At 48.0% G+C, this 18,799-nt stretch overlaps 1 long non-coding RNA gene across 2 annotated transcripts; it reads right to left on the bottom strand.

Annotated features, from left to right (window-relative positions):
* Positions 1–2,113: 2,113 nt before the first annotated feature.
* On the bottom strand, positions 2,114–12,706 carry LOC148056047 (uncharacterized). Of its 2 annotated transcripts, XR_015704067.1 has the most exons (7): positions 12,595–12,706; positions 12,358–12,498; positions 11,547–11,603; positions 7,419–7,861; positions 6,328–6,740; positions 2,528–3,356; positions 2,114–2,433 (listed from the first exon to the last, which is right to left on the bottom strand). It is a non-coding gene; the product is annotated as an uncharacterized LOC148056047 (long non-coding RNA). The 2 variants fall into 2 exon arrangements; XR_015704068.1 differs by having other exon boundaries at positions 2,114–2,964.
* Between the last annotated feature and the right edge of the window lie 6,093 nt (positions 12,707–18,799).

The following is an 18,799-nucleotide window of genomic DNA, read 5'->3' as shown; positions in this document are numbered from 1 at the left end:
CCATCAGGTCCGGGGGGTTAAAAGCAGCCGGCAGGATGAGGCACTTCAGGTGTTCACGGCTGGCACATGTCGACAGTTTAAAAAAAAAAAAAAAAGAAAATTACTCCCACCAAAAAAATGAGATCTATAAATAAGCGGCCGAGAAGTATTTGTATATGGCAGGAGAGTTTTAAAGGGATTTTTTTCTGCAGGATCAGGATGCTGCGCTGTGATTAAATATTGATTTTGTGTAATTAGTTTTCATGTGAACTATCCTCCTTGCTGATGGCTTGGAGATTTCAGAACTAGAGAAGAAATGGAATTGGACATGGAAATTATTACTTAGCAAAGTGACAAGGGGGGGCGCGGGGCCCGGGGTGCGGGGCTGGCACCAGGGCAGAAAATGAAGTACGCGCGGCCCGACAGCGGCACAAAGGGATAAAGGGGAAGTCTCGTTCGCTGCGGGAGCGGCGGCCACGGGCGCAGGGCGGGAGGGAGCCGCCGGCCCCTGCGCCCGCGTCCCCGCAGAGCGGCAGCGCTCCGGACCGACGGCTGCCCGCCCGCCCGCGCCGCGGCCCCGCACCCCGCCGAAGCTGCGGAGCAGGGACGGCCCCGGGCCCCGCCGCTCCCCGCCGCCGCCGCCGCCGCGCTCCCTCTGCGCCTGCGTGCGCGCCGTCGGAGCCGGCTCTTCCGAACGGGCACAGCGCCCCCTGGCGCCCGCCCCGCCGGCGCGGCCCGGTCCGGCTCAGCGCGGCCCGGCCTGGCGCGGCCGCACCCCCGCGCCGGGCAGGCAGGCGGCCGGCCCGCGCCCCCAGGTCGCCCCGACGGCGGGCAGCCGGGCCCGGTGGGGCGGGCCGAGGGCCGCGCCCAGCCCCCGCCGCGGAAGGACGGGCCCGGGGCCCGGCGGGCTCCGCGGAGGCGCCGGGACCGGTTGCCCGGTGCCGTCCCGGGGCACTGGCGCCGCCCGCCCGGCGCCGCGGCTCCCCTCCGCGGTGACCCTCTCCGGCCCGTCCTGCCGCGTTCAGGGGCCTCGGGCGGGCAGCCCACCGCCCCGGGGCACCGCCCGCTCACTGCCCGGCCCGCCCTTCCCCGGGGGCGGCTCTGGGGGAGACCGGGGGTCCGGGTCAGCCCTGCCGCGGCGAACCGCCCCACCGGGCAGCCGGGCCGGGGGGCAGGAGCTTCCCGAGCCGGGCCTCGGGACAGCCCCCGCCGGTCCCCCTTCCCGCTCCTTGTGCTGCCTCAGTGGGCGCAGGGCGGCTCCAGGCCCAGGGGCAAGCGCCTGTCCCTCGGGGCTGCACACATCTCGGCAGGATGGTGATTAACATGATTAACGCCACCCATAAGCTGAGTCCTCGAGGGGTCCCTGCTTTCGCATCGGGGCTCAGTCCTGCTCACTCCAGAGCCACTGCAGGCTCACTGGGGAGGGAAATCCTGATGGTTCACCTGCCCGTGGCCTGTCCCAGCTCCCCCAGAACCATTCTTTCCACACTCAAACAACTTCTGTTGACTTTCATGGGAACCAGACTGTGCCCCAGCGGAGAAACTGGTTCCTGGAGCACACAAGCCCCCTTGCTGCACTATGCTCCGGGAAACGCACCCGGCGTGTGCCCCCAGTGCCTCGTGCCTCCCCCTGCTCAGCTGGGGTCAGGTGAGGGGCTGCTCACAGCGCAGAAAGCGTAGCGTATCCGCACCCCGCGCTGCCCCGGCGTGTGGGCTCTGCGGGCAGCGAGGCGGGCACGCCCTGGAGACAAAGGTCCCAGTAGATGTAACACCGTTTCCTGAACACGGGAAGAGGAGGACACTTTCGTTGAGGAGACTCATCTATTAGTGTGGGAGCGATTTCTCTGTCACATAATGGAATTTTTTTGAAGTTTGTACCTCATAGGAGTGGCATTAACATGCTTTGGCTTTTGCTCCCAAGGACGTGTTTTCCAAACAGCAAGAGCAGTGCCGCGTTACAGCTGCTGTCAGGGGCACGAAGGTGCTGCCCGGAGCGGGGGTACCCCAGCTCGTCCCTGTGCACAGGCGTGGCATGCACTCGGCTCTGCGCTTTAACTTGTTACTGCCGTGAAATGGTAATGATTTGTTGTGTAAACTAGCATTCACTTACGATCCAGTATTTTTCTGGCCAAACCAGCATCCAATTTAAAAACTGGATTATTTTTAAAAAAAAAGGAAAAAAGCTGGATTAATTTTACAAGTGTCAATCAAAACAGTAAGTGCAACAGAACAAGTAAGAGCATTGTAAACCAAAACAATATTGACATTTTAATGCCAGTCCTGCCAGTACAGAATCGCACAGCAGGGCTGAGGCTCTCTGGCTGGTAAGTCTTTAACGTGGGCAAGGAACGTGATCAGCCTCGCTGGGACGGATCGGCGAGTGAAACATCCACCTCGGAGAAGTAACACCGCTTTCATCTCAGCTAGAATCCATCTTCTGTTGGTGCGTCCACTCTAGGGTGGCATAAAAAGATACTTTCCACGTAAGATACCACATGCCCGTTGGACAATACATCTGTCGGGATTATTATTGGAGATCATTACTTACTGTTGTAATCATGGCGGGTTTCATTTGCAGTTGGCCCTTTTTGTCTCGGCTTTGTTGTGTTTATATACAGGTACTTCTCTGGGGAAATGGTCTGTTCTGTCTGCACCACAGATACGATGAAAGTTCTGTCAAAAGTGGTGTGGAAGAAAGTTACTTGCTTCTGTAAGGCAGCTGGATTTCTGCTGGGAAGAATTACTTTTGCTGATGTGAAAGGACCACAGGCCGCTCTGAAATTGCAGCTCTTTTCTAAAGCAGGGAGTCGTGCCTTTCACAGATACCTGCTGTAACATTGGCTTCCACGGCTTCCAGACCAAATGCTTCCAAAAAGACAGATTTTTACTGATTTAGAAGATTCACGTTGCATTTCCCAGAAGATTCAGAATCCGTTTTTTCCTCAAGCGGAGCAAGCGCTGTCTTTCTGGAAGAGCAGAATGATGCTGTGAGGGAGAATACAATTAGAGGGATGGAGACTTCCTTGGTCCGTGGGCTGACCATCTCAAATGGTTCTGGGCAAGCGTTAATCCTCCTCTCTCCTCCTTTCTGGCCTGTGCCCACCAGCAGGAGCTGCAGGTGTCCCTACCAGGGCCAGCGGCGAGGCTCACTGCTGTATTCTGCAAGCGGTGGCTAACCGCTTGCTCCTTCCCCGGACTGCTTCACCAGAAGGCTTTTTTGCTCCTCCACCGCTGGCCTAGGCATCGCTATGTTCCAGGAGCAAATTGCAAGACTGAAAGTTTCAACGTGGTAACTCACCGGCAGCGCTGCACGGATCCAGCTGCAGCTCAGGAGTAGTATGTAACTGGCCGATGGCAAATATGGAAATAATATCAGCCTAAATATTTTGACAGTGAAAACAGTGAGTTGATTGAACTGGTAAGATCCTGTACTAGCTGCAGTGTTCTACAGGCTCATGGTATAAACATTGACTATTTGTTAAACGTCAGAAGGCGGCTCAGCCCTGGTTTCTGACGTGGAAGGTGTTCCGGGCTAAACATGCCCCGGGGCTGCCAACCTGCCGTGTGCCTCCCCGCTTTCCGCTGCAGTGCTGGGGTGCGCTAGCGGGAGGGGGCCGCTGGGCTGCGACCAGCACCGTTGGGAGCACTTTGGTCGCAAAGGGTCCCAGTCGCCCTGCCAAGTAGAAGGAAACCTCTCTCAAATTGTACCGAGTAGTGAGAAGTATATTTTACAAAACATATTTTTACTTTCAGTCTTTGGGTTTTGGTCATCTTGGGGGAAGCAGGGAAAGGCATTATTTAAATAGTTGTAGCTGCAGGGGATTATTTTCTATATTAACAATAGTAATTGCTTCTGCCAAATCCAAAGTTGAGGGGATTCATTTATTTTGATTCTCAAGACAATAGCACAATTTTGGGTTTCATATTGCAAGCTCTGAAAACCAAATGGTGGGGCCGATGTTTTAAAAAAAATAATTCAAACAACATCAATTCATCAGACTTGAATTCAGCTCTTTCCACCGTGCCAGTTTAACTTGCACTGAGAAAAGTTGCTGCTCAGCAAAAAAAAAAATTCCTTTTTAACAAAATGAATGCATCATACATAAAACATCACGAACCATACAATTAGTAAGCAAATGTAAGAGTTCAGCTCAGTTCATAATTATTCAGCAAACCTATTCAGAATGATTTTTTTCTCCCTGCAGCAATCAACTGTGTGGGCTCATTACCGCTGAGAATCTAACGAAGAAACCACCACATAAACTGTACAAAACAAGCCCATATGCTAGAAAAACTTTAGCCCAGCTAGCCATTAGCAAGAAGCCTTTTAAAGCCTTCCATTGAGCAAAACCACATCTTACTTTTCTGTGGCGTTTATACCCCCAGCTCTATGAAGATGCCATTTCATTAATATGTCAGGCTTCAGGTATATAAATTTTAGCTACTAAATAACCTCTACAGTGTTTGGTAGTGCAGCCATCTGGAACAATACAAAAAAAGCATTTGGTTGCCACTACACGTCCCGTATCAGCCAAAGTCATGAGTCCTGTCTTTAGAGCATGGGCTCCCGACAGTTACTTTGCAAAAAAGCTGATAGGTTTTTCTTGGCAGTGATTTCTGCTCCTAGCAGGGATATTCAATGAAATTAATTTGAATGTTTTGAAGGACAGGTGTCTAAGTCTGGTGGCTGACATTATCGGGAAGGTTTTCAACATTTCTGCCTGGAACAGTTAGGGAAATTATTGCACCTCCTCCTCCTCAAAATTATAGTGAACACAGTGACTGCACCAACTCAGAAGGCAAATATGTAAAATCATTAGATGAGGTTGACAGTGCAGCGAATGTGGAGCAGGATCACAAGGGAAGGTATTCCTCCAGAGGAGATGATGTTTATTTGTGTGCACCTGCTTCAGTTCCTGAGAACAGTAAGGAGTTTTGGGTTCGGAAGTGCTCTTTTCTGGCAAGGGTGCAGATCCCTGGGCCCACGGGGCATGGGCTGTGCCCACAGCGGCCCGACCAGCTGCAGGCAGAGGGCTGCGTCACACGGGGGCTAGTGGGCTCCCGGGGGTTTGCTCTGGGGATGATCAACACCGCTGGCCTCCCGAGCCAGGCAGCACTGACAGGTGGCATGTAAAGATGTCCGGGGATCCAACCGCCTCTGTTCCTTCTTGTCCTTCCCTACTTGAATGTCTGGAGGTGACTGTTTTGTAATTGAGATTAAAGACAATTTAATCTGTAAAACCTGGTTTGCATTCAGCTTCTGAAAAGTTCGCCTTACAGATGTGAATATTTCATGCTTAGTTTTGCCAACAGTGTTGTTTTCTTGAAAGTTTGAACCAAATTCCTTCAGACACTTGACTGCTTCCCATTTTAAAAATTGCATAACTGCATAAGAGTTAAGGGACTACAACTTTTCCAGTTGTTTCCCGCAGAGATCGGCAACGATTTCAGAACTTGGCCCTTCACAAGGATTTTCCTGTTTGTTTCTTCTGCAAGGTTGGTTGGCTGGTTTAGTTTCTTTACATCTCTGCAACCTTAAGCTGTATATTTTTTCCTGTTTGTTTTTTCAGGTACCTCAGTATGGATCATGAGCTTTTCACACTATCGGTATGTTTTTCCAGTGCTGCAAACAGCTTTTTTGCATCAATTAAGTATATTGGGTCCCATTTATGTCAGTTAGGTGAAAGCCTTTACAGCATATGGGGCACTTAGGTGTACATGTTAAACATATTCAAATTTTTCTAATTTAGATCACTAAAAAACAGGATAGTGCTAAAATAACACAACATTAGTTAGTAAAAATGCTAGGAAATGCTAAAGCAAATTTTCCCGTCTATGATAATTGTACTACAGTATACCTCTTGGGCTTTTTTTTCCCCCTTCAAATTCCCATCTCTAAAATACAAACCATAGGGTTACACATTTGATTGGGGAGGGTGAGAAAAAAAGAAATTAGATCATATATGCGTCACAAAAGAATTAGTTTGGCTGCAGGAACAGTAAAAGTTTTATATTTCCTAAAATAACTCAGTGAAACATAAATAAAAAATAGTACCTCTCTTTACGGATAATCAGTATTTAACTCTCCTCGGTATTTTATGATGGAGTTTGTATGATTGACTTTGTTCTGTTGTTTTCTTAAACTTGAACCAGGTGGGAATTTATGTAAGCTTGGTGAAGCAGGAATGATCTTTGAGCATCTGGAAAGTCTACCTCACTGTGGGTGATGCCAGCAAACCACTAAAGTTAATTAATTTTTCATCATCTTATAAATTGAACTATTGTGAGAGGAGAGAACCAGAGGCTATTTTGTAAAGTCCCGATGACTTAATTTTCCCTAAGCGTTACCTTCACGAGAGTGTTCTCCTTAGTGCTTCCTTTTTCCATCCTGAAATCCCGTGACATTTTACACGCTGCACTTGCAAGTCCTTCCCTTCTGTCACTTGCACGACAGTGTCTTTCTGCCCAGGCAGAGCCGGACTGTGCTGAGGGAGCAGCAGGGGCTGCTGGATCCGGTTTTAGATGTCGCTGTTTCACAGGAACTCACCCAGCGTGGACCAGATTGGCCTCTCCTGGAGAACCTCCCTCAGGGCCGCGCGTCTGAGCATCCCCCACTTTTCACTGTTGTCTAATGCCAGCTGAACGCTGCCAGTATGGTCCCACCGCCAGCCCTCGGGGTCTTTGGTAACGCTCTTGTTCCTGATGCTCCCTGCGTAAGGGTCCCGACCTCCCAGTCTTGGCTGAAGAGAAAGCTGCATGTCCTGCAGGTAAGAGGAACACTTGAGAACGTGGTGCCCAGAATTCAAAGCCACCAGGCAAATAAAGATACTCCTGTATTTATTATTTATCAGGTTACTTCTCAAGATTTTACAGAATGACTCATGTTTATGAGCCATTGGCGAACCTTGGCTCATAATTCTGATTCGTCCAGTCTAAAAAAAAAAGTGCCTCTGCCCACACGAACTGGTGAAGAGTCGTCCCAAAGGCAGCGAGTGCTTGGCCCGGCAGCAGGGCCCCCAGCAGCGCTGACCCCCTGGCAGCCAGCCCCAGCAGGCTGGGCAGGGCTGGGAGCGGAGCAGAGAGGATTGGGTGCTGCGGGGACATGCCCGTACACCCCCGCCAGGGATCCCAGCTCCACCTAGGCCTTCACATGCGGCTGGATTTCATCCACTCCACGTATGGCATTATTTGCTTTTTCAACAGGCATTGCTCAGGCGCGCTAACGCCTGGTACACGCAGCAGCCCTGGCTACCCCCGCGCAGTGCTGGCCACCCCCTCCCCTGCAAACACTCGCAGCAGCAAACCCCCCCGGCTCCCCGCCACAGGCACAAGGGGTTAAGAATCTCCTGCCATCCATAACCGTGCTTCTCCCAGATCACATGGCCCCTCAGCATCTCGGTACAAAAGGCCTGATTTAATCCCGGTTGCAGACGACTCACATTGTACTCGCAGACTTCTAGCGATGTCAGGCTATCGGGTTTCCAACTAATACCCAAGGCACAGCCCAAGCATAGAGCAGGAACAAAGACTTCTTTGTTACTGAAAAAAAAAATCCCCTGAAGATATTAGCAGTGCAGTAGAGTTCAAACTGTTAAATGATTCAAATATTATTTAATGAATACATTTGAAATGAGGTCTCACAACCCAGAACACTTTTTAGATCATCATTTACAAAGAGCCCGCCTCTTCGTTTACTTCTTTATGAAGCCGTTGCTTTCAGGTTTTAATTATAGCCGTTTTGCTTCCAGGCTTTTTCAGGGACTTCACTTGTTGGCGTAGCTTGGTTCTTTTTATGATACGGTTTAGCTGGTGACTACTGGATCTTTCAGAAGTCCTTACAATCATGTTCCTTTAATTCACCTTGGACTGCATTTCTGTGGCCCTGAGAAACAAGGGAGACATAGAGCTTGTTACGAAAGAAGCAACAGCATTAGGTACTGTTCTAGAGGGTGCTAAAACAAGCTTTTAAAATTAGTAAATTTGTTAAACTAGTGTATCAAGATGTTAACTGGGATTGGAGGACCACTGCAAAATTCAAATTCAACAAATATACCTTGAATTTCTTGTTCAGGTCTTGGATATGCAATTCTAAAACAGAAAGCCATATAATTTTAGAGATAAAAAACAAAGAAACAAGGTAGATTGGGTTCTAGAAAGAAACATGTCTCTAACCTAAGGAAATAAAGTTTTAAAATTAAATTTGAGTTTACTGTGCTTATAGTAATGAGAAATTCACGGCTGCTCTGAAGCATGGAAGGCAGATATCGGACCTAAAGCTCACTAGTACATCTAGCACTGTGCAGGTGCATGCTGAGATTTGCATTTTGGAAAAATACAGCATATCTAGGAAAAATGGGGGGAAAGAGCAACAAAGCAGAATAAGTACAAGAACAAGTACTTGAAAGTAAGGCATAGGGCAATAGCAGAACTACTTCCAGATTCTGTCAGCAGAGTGCATTGCAAAGCAAAATGTAAAATACATATCCTTACACCAGCAAATCATTCTTATCTATTGCCTGGGGGGGTTGTATAAATTAAAATAGCCACTTCAGGTGCATCTCTGTGGATGAAAGGGGAGGAACATCAGAACCATAACCCACTGCTCAAACAGAGGCAGCATAAGTGAGACAGGATCCTGCGCATACTCAAACTATCAGAATTTCACTCAAGTCAAATTAAGGGTCCAGCTTGTCCTCATGTAGGCAATGCCTCAGGTGGAAGTCATGGAAAATATGCCTCCAAAAGCTGGTTTTGACATATTGTTCTTTTAAATTATTGCAAGTGCCAGAACTTTGTTCTTGGTATGGTTTGCACATTGGATTCTGCCCGCAGCAGGTAACAAGAAGGAGAGGAGGCTATCAAGAGTAACAGTGGATAAAATATCCCCAGTGGCTAAATGCCCCGGTGACAGGCATGGCAGTCCTTGTCCTCTGGATAATCTCCATTTCATTTCCCACTCTCCTCAGAGCTTAGAGACACCCTCTTCTCACATAAAGGATGCTTCCCTTACTTTGGTAAGTTCCTTTAAAATTGTTCCTTTCCAGCCTATGCGTGAATAAGGCTGAGTCAAACCTTGCAGGGCAACACTATGGTCTTGACAATCAGTTGCTCTTGATTAAAATTCATTTTCTATATAAATTCAAGCAAGTAGAAAGTCTTTCATAAAAGGAGTTACAAAACTACAAAGAAAATATTTTTCTGATGTCTCTATTGAGACATAATTCAATAGAGAAGGCTATTGAATTGCATGCACTGAATAAAAACGACAGTTGCAGCCCCAAGTTTCAGACTTTGCCATAAACCCGTGGCACTGTCCCAGGCGCACACGCTCACTCTTTTTTTTTTTCCTCTGTGGCCCATGTGAGAAATAGCATTCCCAAAAGGCAACTCATAGAAAGACTGATTAATGACAGAGGCATAAATAGTGAATTTGCATGGCATTTGAGTGCCCTCAGTTTTACAGCAGAGGTCTGTAAGCCCTGCCTGGGGCCAGGGAGTAGAGCGGCAGGCGGCTCCCTGGGGCAGGGGGTGGAAAATGGGCAGAGAGGCAGAGGAGACGGGAGCCTCTCTGAGAGCCTTCACTCGCCCAGCAGCACTAAGCCTGGGCTCTCTGCAGAAAGCCATTCATTTTCTCCGGCCACCATGTTGGTTGGGACCAATTCTTTTGTGCAGGATCTCAGAACAACCCTAATTTTTGAAGAATTTTTTAAAAAATAATTAAATTTCTTTCTCAGGTTAATATAAAAGCATTGATAGCAGCCCCTGAAATTTTTGCAGTGGTCAACAAAAGGGTAGCAATCACTACTGCTATGTTTTATTGTTGTTTATTGAAAAATTTTGTTAAAATAAAGATGTGAAAATAGAAAAAGTTTTTCAAGTAATTCTAGTATAGTTCCTAAGAAAAAAAGACCCTTGGGAAAAACATTATTGCTACAAAATGTGAGCATATAGAAAATGACAGGTTTCTATGTCAGAAGAAACAGATATGCCATAAAGTTATCCATAGCCTCCCCATAGATCATTTGATCCCAACCATCAAATCAATAGGTTCTTCCCCCCACCCCGTCCCCCATGTCAGTCATCCATAACTAAGGGGTGCGTCTCGGCAGACATCCTGGTACTGTCTGGCTCTTCCCAGTGGTGCCGGTGGGCACAGGCTGCAGCACAGGAGATCCTGATGGGCACAAGGGCAACGTCCTCCCCAGGAAGGCTGTCAGCCGGGCGATGGCGCCTGGCCAGGCTGCGGGATCCCTGGCCTGGGGGAGATGTCCTCTGTCCATGGTGGGACAGAGGACTGGATGACCTGATCCTGCTTCAAAGTTGGTCCTGCTCTGAGCAGGGCTGGACCCCTTGGCCACCACCTGAAGCACTCAGCGTGTCCATAAAAGCTTTGTAAGCTGCCAAAATATCAACTCCTCTTTCAACTGAGAGAATAATGACTTGGTTGAGAGGGGGTTGTTTGTCTGTGTGGCCACTGGTGCTTCAAAACCATCGAAACATCCAAATGTGTCTGCTGGCTGTTTGCTACTGCACAGCTGAAAATGGGATGATCCTTTATTCGCTTGACTCTCTTCAAGCAAAGACGACCCCAGGATGTCAAGGCTGAGGTAGGAATACTGTATAAAGGAATAGGATGGCTTGAACTTCCACGATGCATCATCATTTGCTAAAGCTAATGTTAACTTTGGGAGACACCATTATCTACAAATTAATGGAAAGTGAACATAAATGTCTGCTTTAGCTAATTGCCCAACACAAATACTGCATAATAGAGCAAATGGTGCTATAGATAAGGCTTTATTTGAATTTGAAGACTGCGTAACAAGCGCTCAGTTATTTTTCCTCATCTAGCAGAAGTTGCAGAATTACAGCCTGTATTTCATTTTGTCAGCCCTGACTATTTGGAAATGCTGGAGTCTGTCCCCACGAGATACTTGTTCCTAAAACCTACATCTGAAAGGGTTTTTAAATGTTTTCTAGCAATTAGAAATGTATTATGTGCAGTGAGCTAGTATTTCCTGGTTATGATTTAAATGCTTTTGAGATAAGATGATGTTCTAATTGGCTGAATACTATTTATATTTCTTTCTATTGTGCTAAAAGTTTATGATGCAGTCTCAAAACTGGAACAGCCTGACTTCTGATACAAACACACACATAGAGGGAAAGTTACAACAAAAACCTAATGACAGATGCTGTATTCATAAATGTAACTTAGCTAAAACCACATGAAGGCAAGTCAGAAAAAATGGCGAGTAACTTCACTGAGCGGTGTGCGTATATATACATATATATATACACACACCCCTTATTTTCATAATTCTTATCAACAAATACATTTCACCCAGTTTTACCATTTTTTTCTAAAAAAAAAAACCAACCCCCCCCCCCCCAAAACCAAACCAAGTTTATTCTTTCGGAAAAGAATGTTAACGCCAATGGAAATTCAGAAAAAATAGAGAATCCTTGTTTGTTTGTATGAAATATACTGAATCCTAGGACACTCAAAAGTATCTGTCATATATGACCATTTCAGCAGTCATATTAGGAAATTGCCCAATACTTACCTTTAAATCTTACTTCTTTCAGTTGCTGGAAACTCATGGAATATGTCATGTTCATTCCTACCTCAAATGGAGCAACAAAAATAATATTTTTCACATAAGCAGAATAGCATAAATTGCAAAAAAATATTGTAAATATTGATTCTGCTACCAAAAGCTTCAAATTAAAGACTATTTACTGGTATAAAGTTTCAGGAATTGAATTTTAAAAAAGACAGGATGTATTGAAATGCAGTGACAAAATGAACGCATGCTACAAAAGCTCCTGGGAGTGACCCACTGCTGCGTGCTGCTCTACCCGAGGTGCTTCAGCTGGGACTCTGGCTTTTCTTTTACTTCCTCAGGTATACCTGTATTTATTTTAAAGCACAAGCAATTAGCAAACATTCCACCCTAATTAATGTTGGCTACGGATCCTTTTCCAGGAAGCTGGCAAATTATCAGACACATGAGGGAAAGGTTTTGCTGATGGGTTTATGGTGATCAGAGACAGTGTTCTGATTTTCTTCTAAGCCCCTATTCCAGCTGTAATCCGGTAGTACTTTATAATAGTGGCTGGGGAGGGAGATAAGTTACTGCAGGAACCATGGGACCAAGATTGAAGTTTAAATTGCGTGTATGAGTGATATAAAATAAAAATTATTTATTTCCTTTAACATGTTGTCCTACTAAAGCCTGATTTAGAGTATGTTGGCTGTAACAGAATATTTCACATTGCAGAGATTCTGATGCTTGCAAGAAAAGTAGCAAGAACAAAATACTCCTGTCCCCACTAACATCTGAGGTATTTCTTTTCCACTGTAGCAAGTTTTACCAGATATAGCAAAGGAAATGGCAAACTGGTGTGGCTCTGCAGCTGTAGCAATGCCGTTGGTGGTGTGGTTACAAAATCAAGAAGTGAGTGGACCTCGGTGGTCTTCTGCTCCATGAGGAACACAGAAAGGGAGTGTTGCATCTGTAAAATAGAGAACAAGTTAGAACTTTTTTAAAAGGAAATACCTTTCAAAATCTCATGAACACTGCAAACTAAGTTAATCATCAAATACATTACTTTTTCTTAAGGAGCTTTGCCCTAACAAAAATACAGACGGGTGGTGACACCTAACAGTGGCGAAGGGCAAACAAGCCCAGAAAGCCACAGGCTTCCCTCTCAAATGCTGCGCCTGAGCCCAGCGAGTTACGGGCAGCCGGTGGCTGCTGCAGAACTGCCCCTGAGCGCTTTTGGCAGCCTCAGTCTGAGCCTTTTTCTCCTCCAGCCAGTCACTGTAGGAAGGAGGCACTCGCAGTTTTCCAGCTCCCAGCTTAGCCTTTGCTCAGCACAGTTACTGACCCGCTTCCTAACCGCGTCACCCCCGCTTAAGGCGTTCTGCACATCGTAACCTAGAAAACAGCTAAGCCCTCTGCATTTCAGTGAAAGGCATTAATATTCATACACCACAGATTTGACAGGGAAGAGCAAATAAAAGCCATTAGGACCTTGTCCACCAATACGCAATTGAAAAAAACACAGTTTTAACATCACCAGGCTTTTCCACGTATCACCTGGGTCCAAACCCACCCACGCCTTTGCAGAGGTGAACACCAGCCACAGGCAGAGAGGTGCTGTTCACCAGTGTAACCGACATGGGCATTTAATTTTTAATGTTCAATCACTTCTGACCAAGCAATTATGATTTAGCGATACATAGAAATGTCAACTGCTGTAACCACAAATAAGCCACAAGTTCTTCCTCTCAGCCAAAAATACGAGAGCAGCTGAGAGCAGGAGGTGCAGGAGGGAAAGCCCCACGGGGCTGGCACCAGCACCTACGCACTCCTGCATCTGCCTCCAGGCAGGGCAGAGCCGTGGCAGCCGCCCCTGGGACGGCCCTGGGGACAAGGCCTCTGGCCACATGCAATGTTTCCAACTTGCTGCAAACCTGCGGGGTCTGCGCTGTGCACCCCTGCCCGCCCCAGCCTCCCCCACAGCCCAGGGGCTCTGCAGAGCCCTCTGCGCCTGTGGTGGCCAGGACATGCGAAATGATATTTCTACAGTCTGGTCAGAAGGGAAGCAAAAGGAGGAGAGAGACCCCCAGAGTGCGCTGAGGGCTCAGGGAAGTAGAGACATGTGTTAGAAACACAGGTCCCTGTGCAGCAGAGGCGACCCTGCAGTGGGAAGGGGTCGCACAGTGTCTCAGCAGTGCTCGTTCATTCAACAGGCTGGAACAGAAGGAAGACAGTGAAATCAGTTAATGTTAAACAGTGATGGCAAACAAAAGGAACTGAGACCAGAGGAATTTGGCATCAGCTCACAAGCCGTTCCTGCTGTTCGTGGCTGGACGGAGCCTGGCTGGCAGCCACAGGCACCACACACCCACCTGGTGCTGAAACCTCTCCCCAAGCACACCTATGCAAACACTAGCCTTTCTTCTAAAATCACAACTGTCAAGTGAGGATGACAGCATCAAAATTTAACACGTGGTGGTCAGTGTCACTTAAGACTGGTTTGGATCGCACCTGCATCCTTTGGGCACCGGTGACTGCAACACGTCTTGTGTGTGCCTTCAGCCCGCGATGCTGGTTCATGTGGCAGATGACGGAGTTCTCCACATGCTTCCTGACACAAGGCTTTATTCCCACAGATCCTCTGTGGCAGCTCCTTCTGCGGGAACCCATCCTCCTGTCAACACGCCCAGCACAGCTTAGAGTCTCTGGGGCTGCAGCCCCCCAGGGGCACAAACTGCCAGGGACCTCCCCTCTCTGCTCTGCGGTGCCAGCTCAGCCCCCTGTGCCTGCTCCTCATCAGGGTGCACCTGCAGACCTCAGGCTTTAGTCAGCATCCAGTATCCTGCCTTGATTAACCCTGAGCAAAATCCGCTCCTCCTTTAACACCTTCTTGCCCTAGGAGAGTGCAGGGAGCTGGTGTGCTGTGTCACAGCCAACGTCTGCAGAGCTAAGCACTGTGGCAAACAGGTTGCAAGCTTCTTATAAGTTACAAAGCTATTTTATTCTTCCTGACAAGTCTAATCATACTATTTCAATATTTAAAGTGAAGCACTTACTTAGTGCAGCTCTTTGAGGAGAGGTCACAATGTTAAAATCCATCTGTCAGGCACAGTTAAAAACAAAGTAGGAATAAGGCCTTAAGGCAATGCTGCTCAGCAGCTCTGGGGTTCAAAGGATGCAAAGCAAAGAGATGGAAGCTCTTGTACATCATCACCAGACCCAATATAGGTTTATCTGCCCATTTGACACACTGTGACCATCCTGAGGCATGCGTCGGTGCCAGCTTGCTGCCGGTCACAAGTTCAGGTGCTGCAAACATGAAGGTTTTGAGTGACAGGAGCAATATTAATCCTTTGCTTTTGCTGGTGGATGTTGGCAGATAATAGCAGTGCGCTGAGGTGTTAAACCTACAAATCCACCAACAACACAGAAAACAGGAGCTGCATGTGGCAAGATAACGTTTTAGGCCGATATCATCCACAGCTGCAGGAGCAGCCCCGAGTCAGGAACAGGGCTGGCCGTGCTGCTGGCAGGAACTTTCACCTCCACCTGCAAACAGTCCATCATCTTCTCTGATGATCATCCCTGTTGTTTACTGAATACAGATAAGTTTTGAAATACCTCAGTCCCAAGCCATTCAACGCAAATGCCAGCCCCTGTGGCGCTGGCCGGGACGGACCAAGCACCCGCCTGGCTGGTGCAGCCCGCACCGCCCGGACCTGCACAGCCACAGCATCAAAGCCAACAGCTCGTTATTTCCTGCCAGCAAGCTCATTTGCCGAAGCTACCGACGTGGGGCACAAATGGTTTTAGCACAGTTCATCAATATTTAAGAGAACCACACAAACCTCTCTTGAGAAGCTGTGCCAGTCCCATCTGGGGCGACAGGGGCAGGATTTGGTCTTTCAGTTTTGCAAAACTGTTCTGGAGCAGGATTTTGCCCTGTGGAGTGGTAGTGTAAGCACAACAGGAACTGAATTCATTTCAGTTTTTAGAAGTGCTATGGAAATGCAACACAAAATTCTTTACAGCTATTTTTCCCCCCTCGTACTGAGTGTTTCACATGGCCTGTGAGAGTCCAGCCAGAACAACTGCGTTTCAGCAGGTGGATAAATAAGCCTCCTTAAATCATTGGAGAGATTTCCACCATCACAGTGAACTGTAACAGCCAGGCCAGGCCCCGCTGCAATTCCAGCATTCCCTGCGCTCGTGCTCTCGCGTTGGGACATGCCCACACGCAGAAACCTCCTCCCATCTCCCTTGTCTATTGTGTATCTCTCAGATGTGTTTATTTATACACTTTTGTGTGGTCTAGCATCCTAAGAGAAACAAACATGTTGAACTGCTATAAATAGACACCTTGCTGAGTTTTATTTATCCTTTTAGCATGTTTCCATTTTTTCCTTGTAGCCAAAATTAACACAAAGTTAAGGGACAGTTTTAAAAGCATTTACAGTTGCTCAAAGACTCTGTTGCTGGTTCAGGAGACTGAGAAAAGGTCCTCTAACACAAACAAGTGAATAGACAAAGAAACAAAAGAGCTCTAATACCTCCCCTCAGCTCCCAGGGGTTTTGCTACATCAAAACAAAACTCAGGGGGCTGCATCCTCCAGAGGTGACCAGCCAGGAGCCTCGCCTCCTACAGGAAAATCTCCATTTTCCTCTGAAACACAAATTCACGGTGCCTGGGAAAAAGCTTTATAAAATACATTTTAAAGGGAGACTCACTGACACACCGGCCCAGCACACCCGAGGGCTCACAGTCCCTCTCCTCTCTGGAGACTTTCAACAGCAGAAACCTCCTTTGCCATGGGCAGATCAGCCAGTCTCCCCATACAACTTCAATACACTGACTAGGGTCAGCCACGAAGGCCCTGCTATCCCTCGATTCCTCAGGCAAATGCAGGCAGCTCAGCTCAAACGTCTGCATTGCCCTGTGATTGTGGGCTAAACCATCCCGCGCAGACGGGCCCTGAGAGGTCAGGGAACGAGCGGGGCTGCATGAAGTGCCGACGTGCTGTTAGACTTCGGGCGCCAAGGTGGGGGATACGGGGAAGGGGCAGCGGGGCCCGGCTCCCCCAGGACCCACCGGGCAGGGACAGCAGAAGGCAGCGGCTCGTTTGGAGCTGTTTTCTCCTGATGTTTAATGAAATGCTGGGGGTTTTCTTTCTTGCTTAGAATGTGTCAGCTTGGTGTTTCACACCCGCACCCTTGTCCCTCCTGTGTCTGTTTTTCACCGCAGTGCCAGGTCAGGGTCGAGGCCCAGAGCTGTAAGCAAAGATAGCGTGTAGCTAGCAGTTTTGCAAGGGCACGTTAAAAATAACGTCAGCTGTTTCTGCCAAAGCACTTGTTTACACTGAGGACTGGCCTCGCTGAAGTAATGTTCAGAGGGGCTGAGTGTTCACTTTGATTAAGTATCTGATGAGGACATTAACTTGGTTCTCTTGTTTTACAGTTGCTTTAGTAGTTATGGCAGACGACATCAGACCAAAAGCATCTACCACCGTCCGCGCGAGAGCTGGATACCAGTGGCTCCCCCTGTGCAAACCGTGCCTGACCTCGGATCCTGCCAAGTAAATGTAGTGGCCAAAGGAAGAGACGGTGTCACGTCATTTCACTGCAGGAGATGCAGCAGCTGCCAACAAGACCAAGGGTGTCACCTGCCTTTCTGCCCCCCTTTTTTTTTTTTTTTTAAAGAAGCTAAAAATGGGGAGAAATGACACAGCTCCCAAGTAACCTGGCACTAAGCCCCACTGGTCTTCACAAAGGGCAGAGCAGACTCGGTCCTGTAGGGAGATTGCCTCAGTGCCCTCGGCACCTTCGTACAAAAGGGAAGCACCCTGCGAAGCCTCCCCCGTTTATTCACAGACATGGCAAAAGAGTTGTGTTACAGAGTGAAGAGGAAGAACAACTATGCTTTACACATGGGTGCTCACCTCTGGAAAGGCAGATTTGGCAGTGATGGACACAGTGAAACGGGTGATGCCACAGTCAGGAATCCCAGAACGGCTGAGGACCCAACCTTGCATACCCCTGCCAGCGGCGTGCGACGTGGAGGAGCAAGAGCACTTCCAAGTACGTGATGTAGCTCCTAAATACGGCTGAATCAACTGAGTTTGGGGAAATTCATAGTAAGTTGTCTTATCAGAGACGTTTTCAGACTGCTCAGAGAGCATTTAGAAAGGCGTTAGGGTGGAAAAACTCAACACACCCGAAATCCCAAAACACAAATCTCAGCAGATTTTTTTTCTGATATTTCCCAGTCCACACACTAAGGCAAAAGACAGAAAACATTCCCCTTTCTTTTCAATGATTAAAAAAAATCCTCCAGAAAAAAAACAAATTCCTTCCCAGTCCCTTTTAGACCACACTTATGTGCAGCCAAGTGATGGATTTAAAAGGTTACTGCTGGAATATGGTTCACAGCAGTCTATTGCAGTGAATAAATATCACGTTTACATATCCATTATAACAAAACTATGTTGCACTTCCATTACTTCATGTTGGTTTGCCATCTGGAAGCTAAACAAGCTGTGTAGTAAAAAAAAATAATTCAATTTTGCATTTACCAAAAGGAGCCATACAAGTTTCAATTTATAGCAGGCAATTACACAACCTTAGCAGGCAGAAATCTGCCCACAGAGAGTGAGAGCCATGCCCACGCAGGAGGGCAGTTAACGCAGCTACAAGGGTTCAGCCGCACCGAACAGCCCCTTAGAGAACTGATTTCACACAGTCGCATTGGTCCAGAGACCAGCCTGAAAACACGTTTGTGGGAAACTCTTCCCAATTACCCTAAGAGGACTGCACGCAGAGCCGAATACAGATCAGAGTGGCACTGCTCAGTTCATATTGTGTGTCAGGCTTTGTATTACATATTCAGAAACACCCCGAGGAAGTGGTGTTTCCTTGCTCTGAGCCTTCCACCAAGAAAAAAACCCATGCGAACACTACCCATCACACACATCTGCCCAAAAAAAAGGCACCCCGAAGGCAGTGGTCAGGGCATCACCAAGCCCAGACCAGGCAGGGCCCTTCCAGGCCAGGCTGGGCCTCCATGCCAAACCTGCTCTCCGAGAGTGGGGCAGCCCCGCATGCAGCCCCCCTCCTCCTGTCCCCTCAGCATCAGGCAGCCCCACTGCCGGTGGTGGTGACAGCCCAAGCCGCCCTCCCGCTCCCCCGCCGCCCTCGGTACCACCGAGATGTGCTCCAACACCCCCTTTACAAGTTCCTGCTCCACAGACACCAGGTAGCGGCTGTGAATTACGCAG

Source organism: Nipponia nippon, unplaced genomic scaffold (assembly GCF_047370975.1).
Source record: "Nipponia nippon isolate SJK-2023a ecotype South Korea unplaced genomic scaffold, ASM4737097v1 scaffold_18, whole genome shotgun sequence".
Classification (NCBI taxonomy): Eukaryota; Metazoa; Chordata; class Aves; order Pelecaniformes; family Threskiornithidae; genus Nipponia; species Nipponia nippon.
The sequence above is the reverse complement of the archived record's forward strand: the minus strand, read 5'-3'. Positions and strand labels throughout refer to the sequence as shown.